The sequence below is a fragment of the Perognathus longimembris genome, chromosome 10 (genome assembly GCF_023159225.1).
Source record: "Perognathus longimembris pacificus isolate PPM17 chromosome 10, ASM2315922v1, whole genome shotgun sequence".
Classification (NCBI taxonomy): domain Eukaryota; kingdom Metazoa; phylum Chordata; class Mammalia; order Rodentia; family Heteromyidae; genus Perognathus; species Perognathus longimembris.
In genome coordinates, this window is record NC_063170.1 from 9,829,047 (window position 1) to 9,837,551 (window position 8,505).

Sequence of the window (8,505 nt, forward strand, 5' to 3'; positions counted from 1 at the left end):
GCTACTTCCGGCTTTTTTTCTATATATGTGGTGCTGACGAATTGAACCCAGGGCTTCATGTATACTAGGTGAGCACTTAACCACTAGGGCATATTCCCAGCTGTCCCCCCACCCCCCAATTTTTTTGTTTTGTTTTTTTTGGCCAGTCCTGGGGCTTGGACTCAGGGCCTGAGCACTGTCCCTGGCTTCTTCTTGCTCAAGGCTAGCACTCTGCCACTTGAGCCACAGCACCACTTCTGGCCATTTTCTGTATATGTGGTGCTGGGGAATCGAACCCAGGGCCTCATGTATACGAGGCAAGCACTCTTGCCACTAGGCCATATCCCCAGCCTCAAAAGTATTATGGGTTTTTTTTTTTTTTTTTTTTTTTTGGCAGTCCTGGGGCTTGGACTCAGGGCCTGAGCACTGTCCCTGGCTTCTTTTTGCTCAAGGCTAGCACTCTGCCACTTGAGCCACAGTGCCACTTCTGTATATGTGGTGCTGGGGAATTGAACCCAGGGTCTCATGTATACGAGACAAGCATTCTTTGCCACTAGGCCATATTCCCCAGCCCCCCACCCCCCAATTTATACAGTTAATTTCCAACATATTATCTTGTGAGTATTGCTATTGCATTGGTTCACCCTTTATAATTTCTTATACTCCATGACGGTGATGTAAAACAATCAAATATATTTCCCCGGGCTGGGGATATAGCCTAGTGGCAAGAGTGCCTGCCTCGGATACACGAGGCCCTAGATTCGATTCCCCAGCACCACATATACAGAAAACGGCCAGAAGCGGCGCTGTGGCTCAAGTGGCAGAGTGCTAGCCTTGAGCGGGAAGAAGCCAGGGACAGTGCTCAGGCCCTGAGTCCAAGGCCCAGGACTGGCCAAAAAAAAAAAAAAAAAAAAAATTCCCCACAAAATCCATTTTCCATTTCAGGTATTTTTGTTTTCAATAGAGACCTTTTGACTCAAATCACAGATTTTTCCACAGCATTTTTTAGTCTATTGCTGTGGATAGAAAAGCAGATATCAATAATTTCTCCAGCATGTGATTTCAGACTTTGCTTTAACTGTCACTCTTGCTCAGCCAAGTCCATCCACTTCATTAACTATTACTACTTAGTTTTTCAATAATTTAACTATGTAAGGAATGATAGATACATACATATACACACATATATGCCCACTATATGTGTATATAATTGTATATAGACAATACATATACATAATGCATCTGCATTATACATGTTTACATCTGTATAGAGGTTGAGGCTCAGAAGATGATACCCTTAAATACCCTGTTTTGGATGTCTTCAAACTGAGAGCACTTGGGGTGCAGCAAATTCAAGAAAGAGGGTTCTCTGAAGTTCCTTTAACTAGATAAAGCTAGAACCATCAAAGACAAACACAACTGCTCTCACATCTTCTTACTAAAATTTCATTAATTAAGCAAGATTAACCTCATATCACAGAGGAAGAAATTAAAAAATCAAACAACACATACAGAGCCCAGAGCAACTTTGTTCCAGTCCATTGCTTATTATTTCCCCTAAAAATTTTTGTTGGAGGTCATGGCTTTAAAAGTGTATAGCAGGGGCTGGGAATATGGCCTAGTGGCAAGAGTGCTTGCCTTCTACACATGAAGCCCTGGGTTCAATTCCCCAGCACCACATATATAGAAAACAACCAGAAATGGTGCTGTGGCTCAAGTGGCAGAGTGCTAGCCTTGAGTAAAAAGAAGCCAGGGACAGTGCTCAGGCTCTGAGTCCAAGGCCAAGACTGGCCAAAAAAAAAAAAAAAAGTATATAGCAATATACTGTGAAACTTCTCTTCTGAGTTGTAAAAATCCAGTAAGGGAGATCTAAATATCAGCTGATCTAAATATCAGCTGCTTTGTGGTAAGTTTGGAAAATATATTTAAGTCTAGATCATCTTTAGAATTCATATTTTTCTAGAAAAAGTCCATTTCTAATGTTTTAAAATTTATTGACATAAAATTATTCATATTATTCACAAATGACTTTAAATTCTATACACTTGTATCCTTCTGTCCTGCATTTTATCCTAATTTTATTCATTTGTACTCTTTATATTTCTTAGCTAGTCTAACTACTCATTTTTCTTTTCAAAGACTGGTTCTTAGGTTTTTGATCAGACATTTCCATTCTTTTTTTTGTTTGTTTGTTTGTACCTTTCTTTTTTTTTTAAAGTTTTTATTATAAAACTGATGTACAGAGAGGTTATAGTTTCATATGTTAGGCATTGGATACATTTCTTGTACTGTTTGTTACCTTGTCCCTCATACCCCCCTTCCCCCTCCCCTTTTCCCCCCCTGAGGTGTTCAGTTCACTTACACCAAACAGTTTTGCAAGTATTGCTTTTGTTGTTGTTTCTCTTATTTTACCCTTTGCATCTCAATTTTGGTATTCCCTTTGAATTTCCTAATTCTAATACCAGTACACACTGTTTCCCATACACTCAGATAAGATTACAGAGATAGTGTAGATACAATCACAAGAAGGTGATACACGAACATCATCAATAGTAGAAACTACAGATACGCATGGGATGTTGAAAGTAGTTACAACTGTGATATAACAATCATTTCCATAAAATGGAGTTCATTTCACTTAGCATCATCTTATGTGATCATAAGGGTATAGCTATTGGGCTCTTGTCATCCTCTGCTGTGACTTGCCTAGACCTGTGCTAATTATTAAGTCATCTTTCTTTTACTTTATTTCTGTTTCTTTCCTTCTGTTCTACTCTAGCTTCTATTCTACTCTATCATCAAAAGTTGAATACTTTAGGTTGGGAATGTGGCCTAGTTGTAGAGTGCTCACCTCACAAACATGAAGCCCTGGGTTCGATTCCTCAGCACCACATACATACAGAAAAAGCCAGAAGTGGTTCTGTGGCTCAAGTGGTAAATTGCTAGTCCTGAGAAAAAAGAAGCCAGGGACAGTGCTCAGGCCCTGAATCCAAGCCCCAGGACCGGCAAAAAACAAAAACAAAGCAAAAGTTGAATACTTACTTATTCTTTGCCTTTTCAGTCCTGGAGAGTAAACCCAGGGCCTTGCACTTGGTAGGTAAGTGCTGTATCACTTGAGCTATGCCCCTAATGCCATCTTTCTTATTGTTTACTGTCAAGAAAAAACAAAACAAATCAATGTAGAGTTTAAAATGGAGTTCTGGGATCACTGTTACTTGGATATCAGACTCTGCAGAACCCATGAACTAGGTTACACATATGCCCACCCCCTCCATACCAGTTGACCTTTGGAATGCTGTTAAACTCGGCTGAACTTTTATACAATGGACCCTTTTCCTCAAACTACACAGAGACTGAGCTGTACCCAATTACTTTCTTCCAAAAACAGCTTAACTTTTGCCAGCACCAATTGTAATTCCTATCAAGTGATGTAATCCAGTTGCATTTTAAAGTTACAAATACAGCTGATTGTATTTCTGTCTTCCCAGATTTCAATCTTAACTAGCTCCAAATAAATGTGATTTTCTTCATTCTTGACTATTTTCATTTTATTGTCAGTGGACGTTACAAATACATTTAGACTATAAACTTATCTTTCAGTATCATTAAGTAATAGTTTATAAATGTTTAGTAGGTAGTACTTTAATTTTCATTCATAGGAAGGTCTAGGGAGAGCAAGGGAAAGAGGGAGAAAGGGAGAAGTGAAAGGAAGAGGAGGGGAGAAAAGGGGAGAAAATGGAAGATGAAAGAGGTGAGAAGAGAGGGGAGGAGGAGAGGGGAAGAGGAAGGGCAAGAAAAGATGGAGAGAGGAAAGAAAGAGAGGAGGAGAAGACAGGAAAAAAGGAAAAGAAAGGAAGGGAAGGAAGCTCTAGAAAACACATTGAAGGAGAGTAATTGGCATGGCATGAGTGCTGTAACCTCCTTACCGAATCCCCCAAGCTAAGTGAATAATAAGCATGGGGTGCTTGCCAGAGGGGAGACTGAACTCTCACTGTTTGCATGCAGAATGAAGACTGCAGACTTGATGCTACTTTGGGACAGAGCCAAATGAGAAGAGGAAGGTTTTAGAGAAACTGATCTAAGTCTTTTGAAGTTGGTAGGGCTAGGGAGACTTGTGCTTGGAAGCTGCCCAGATAAATTTAAGGAAAAGATAGTCTAGCTAGTATTGGTTCTGATAGCAATGTGAGAAGAAAGTGTTTCTGGATCAAGTCACTCTTGCACAGAGGAGGGAGCAAGGGAATTTTGAAGAAGCTAAGTGGACATCTGAGATTAATCAGCAAAATCCATGAAAGATAGTTCTTAAGACAGGCAACCCCAGAAAGAGCTTCTGTGGATGAGTAGCCCTAAGAAGTTATGCTCAGCCAAGTGCTGTTGGCCCATGCCTGTAACTCTAGCTACTTGGGAGGTTATAATCTGAAGAATCATGTAAGACTTCTTCTTTATCAACAACTGGTGCACACCTGTTATCCTAGCTATGTGGAAGGTTGACATTAAGAGAACCGTGTTTCCAGGCCAATCTAAGCAAAATGTTTATGAAACTCCATCTCAAGGGAAGAATTGGGCATGGTGGTACACAGCTATCACCTTAGCTATGGTAAAAGAAAAACAAACAAACAGGAAGAGAGATCCCAGGTGCAGAGCTAGGCAGGAAGAGAGATCCTATCTCAAACCAGTGTATATATTTAAAAAAAAAAAAAAAAAAAAAGCACTGGAGGGGCCGGGAATGTGGCTTAGAGGTAGAATGCTTGCCTAGTATGCGTGAAGCCCTGGGTTCGATTCCTCAGCACCATGTAAACAGAAAAAGCCGGAAGTTGCATGCTATGGCTCAAGTGGTAGAGTGCTAGTCTTGATCAGAAAGAAGCTCTGAGTCCAAGCCCCAGGACTGGCAAACAAAACAAAACAAGCATTGGAAAGTTCGCTTAGCAATGGAGTGCCTGCCTAGCACTTGAGAGGCCCTGAATTCAAAGCCTGGTATTGTCCTCCCCACCTCCATGCCACTCTTCAGAGAACTGTGTGGGGCAAAAGTCCTACTATACATCAGTTCTGAGCTCAGAAGGATGTGGGAATGATGTATAGTGATGGTTCAGAGATCACGTTCCAGTACTACATAAGAATCAGCCTTTGGTCACCTCTCTTAGGACAAACAGACATGTGATAGCTGTGATGGAATTCCTTGTTAGCTTCCCTCACATCAACCCTGGAGGAGGAAGCTCAGTGAGTAGAGAAGAGCAGGGAAGACAGGAAGGACAAACTATAGGAGAGACAATGAAGGATTGGAGCCTTAAAATGGGTGACAGAAGTCTGGACTTAGAACGGATTAGACTTCTTGCCAACTGAAAATGAGCTTGTTTATTAGTAACAAAGTGTCCCCCAAAAGCCATAGGATTAGTCTGGGAGAAAGCTGATCAGGCAGAATTTAAAGGGGATTAGTGGGAGAAAAATGGCTTTCTTGATTGCAACCATCCAAATGAGTCCAACATGTTTAATAAAACCATTACCTAAAATATCAGGGCTAATTTTGAAACTATTAGGTATTTTCCTCTCTGTTTTTCTATCCTTTTTATCTTATCTGCATACTACATTAATTTTTTCCATATGCTCCTCCTTTTCTATTTCAGGAGTGAAACTACTATACATTATTGTATTAATTCATAAATAAAATGTTTTAAGAACTATTTTTTTAAGTTATAAAATACATCTCTCTTTCTTTTATATATGGCGTGGATCTTGGTGTGCTTTAACTGTTCACTAAATAATACTACTCATCATCTTTGTTATTTGGCTTACTTTTTGGATTTACCTTTTTTAAAACAGAAAGTCACTATGGTTTTCTGCAACTGGTTATCTGCTTATTTGTCATCTTGTAGGTTTTCTATATTTTCTTCTGTTCCATGCCTTTCTCTGGGTTTGTTTTATTCCTTATATCCTTTCATCCTTTTTTTGGGGGAAAAGGGGTTAAGGATCTGTAGTTTTGTTCTCCTTGGATGTTAGCACAGATGGGCATAAAATTTTAAACGGACAATCATTTCTCCCAAATGCCTTTAATTGTCACATTTACCATTTCTATTGATAAGAATATTGGAAATATAAATTGTCTTTTCTTTTGGGCAAACTTTTCCCCCCTCAGGAGTAACTTTTAAAATTCTTCTTTATCATTTGTAATCTATAAGTTTATTACAATATAATCTGATATGACTTTACACTTATTTATCCCGCTCACTAATTAAGGTACAATTTTAAAGTGAAGTCTGTCTGTAAATTCTACAAATTTGGAGGCTATCATCTTTCCCCAAATAAATTTTCCTTTGTTCTTTCTATTTTGTTTCCTGTGGACCTACTTTAGATATGGCTTGCAGTCTGATAATATAACGTTACTCTAAACTTATATGCTATTTGTCTTTCTAAGAGTATTGTCATTCATGTCAATAATTATTTCTTTTCTCATGTAAAACCCAGATTTTATTCTGACTATTGAGTTTTTAAACTTCCACCTATAGATATAAGCATGTTATTCTACTCCCAATGTAGAATAGACATTTAAAAGATAATCATTCTAGGATTACTATTCTGCATTGAGGTTAAATGTGCACTCCAGAATGTATGAAAAGAGACTGATTTCTTATAATGTATCAATTACGTGATGAAACAACTGGCTAGATATGGCATATCTTACCTAATAAAGCCATCTATTGTTTATTCTCATGATACATTATAAGGATAATGTACTTATAATGCTAATAACTTTGGTTATTCTTTTTCTTTAATGGTCTGAGTTCATAGCTCTCTAAGGAGATGAGATCTTTTGTGATTGTTTAAAAAGAACAGCAACAAAGCAATTGTATCTTCAAAATAATGTATGCAATGATGTTTGGAGTCAGTTTTCATAATTCAATACATTAAGGTTGGCTGGATAATGAGTACATTTTAAATATTTCAAATGCAAATAAGTGGCAGCTAAATAGGCACTCTCTTAAATTTCTCCCAAACAAATGACTTCAGGCCCCATCCAAATATGTAATGCTTTTGTTAAAAGGGGAAAGGTACAGAAAACACTGAAAGATTAGTAACAGATCTTTTTAATGGAGAATATATGACATTATAACCTGACAGAGGTTAGCATTTAAGTTATAATGATAAAATTTAAAGCAGTTTACGTTAATTTTTACTTCACAGTAGGTGATTAAGTGAGGGTGATTTGAAATGGGATAGCTTATGACTAGCTCATTTTAATGTGTTATTTTCATTGGAATTGATTAGTTATAGAAATGTTTTCTGCTCCCCTGAGGACCATACACACATTTGTTAAAAAGAAACAAAAGACTGATGCCTAATAAGCCTTGAATTGATATGGCATCTGTATATCTCCAAATATTACATCTCACCATTGCCAGAAACATATAACATATATTTCTTCTGGATTCTCAAAGACTACCAGAAATGCTCTCAGTGTTTGTTATTTTACAGCACTGATCAACTGTTTCTTTAAGTAAAATTCTGTTTATGAATCCTTCCATCTTCTTCCTTCTGTTGTTTTCTTTAATTCTCAATTCTACTTTGTTTTCTGTCTCTTTCACATTCTCATTCAAAATATTAACCTATTCTTCAGATTTCAAGTACTATTTCTCACTGATAATCGAAGTCCATTTCTACAACATGAAAACATTCTAAAATGTTCACTATTTCCAATTCCATTCTAAAATGCCCATATTTCCCAATTTCTGAAATAGTCATATTTGACTACACTGAGTGGTAACTTCTGAACTAATAGGTTTAACGTTTATCCCAAATGGATAATTAAGGAGGCTTTAACTCGGTCTGGAATATTGTCCTGGATGCTGAGCTTACATAAATTATGAGATATAGGAGCTCAGAATTCCTAGGGGAGAGAGATCTATGAACAAGTACTTTCAGATGCAATGTAATAAGAGCTAAGAACATTGAATAGTACCTCATCTACGTTCCTGGACAAGCTCAGGTGAAATGGCTAGTCTGCTAAGGTCATCCCTACTCTATTTCATGGTTCTACTCATTTATGTTCAAAATATGGCAGTCATCTTTGATGCATTCTTCCCATATTAGTATAATAATGCTATACTTATAGAAATCTTCCCTTCTACTTTTCTCCATTCTTTGCCATCTCCATTGTCACTGTTTGGGTCCAGTCTTTCTAAATATGCTTTGGATTATTTCAGTATCCATTAACTGCACTCCTTTTGTAAGTCTGCCCCGATCCAGTCTCTCCAGTACTATGATAAGCTTTCATCAGTTCATTGTCTTGTTTACTGAGCCAAGGTCTACTACCATCTAGCTTTAAACTTTGTCCCAGCTATTTAAGTTCTCTGAGATTTTTTTACCCCATCTGTCTCATGTGATATAGATCAAACTCATTTAAAATATGTAATATAAAAAGAATGCTTAGCACATAGGAAGTAAATTCAGCTTTGTAAATATCACTGCTATAAATAATATTCATTATTACCTATTCTTCCAAATTCCCTTGACATATTACCTCTTATTAGGATTATA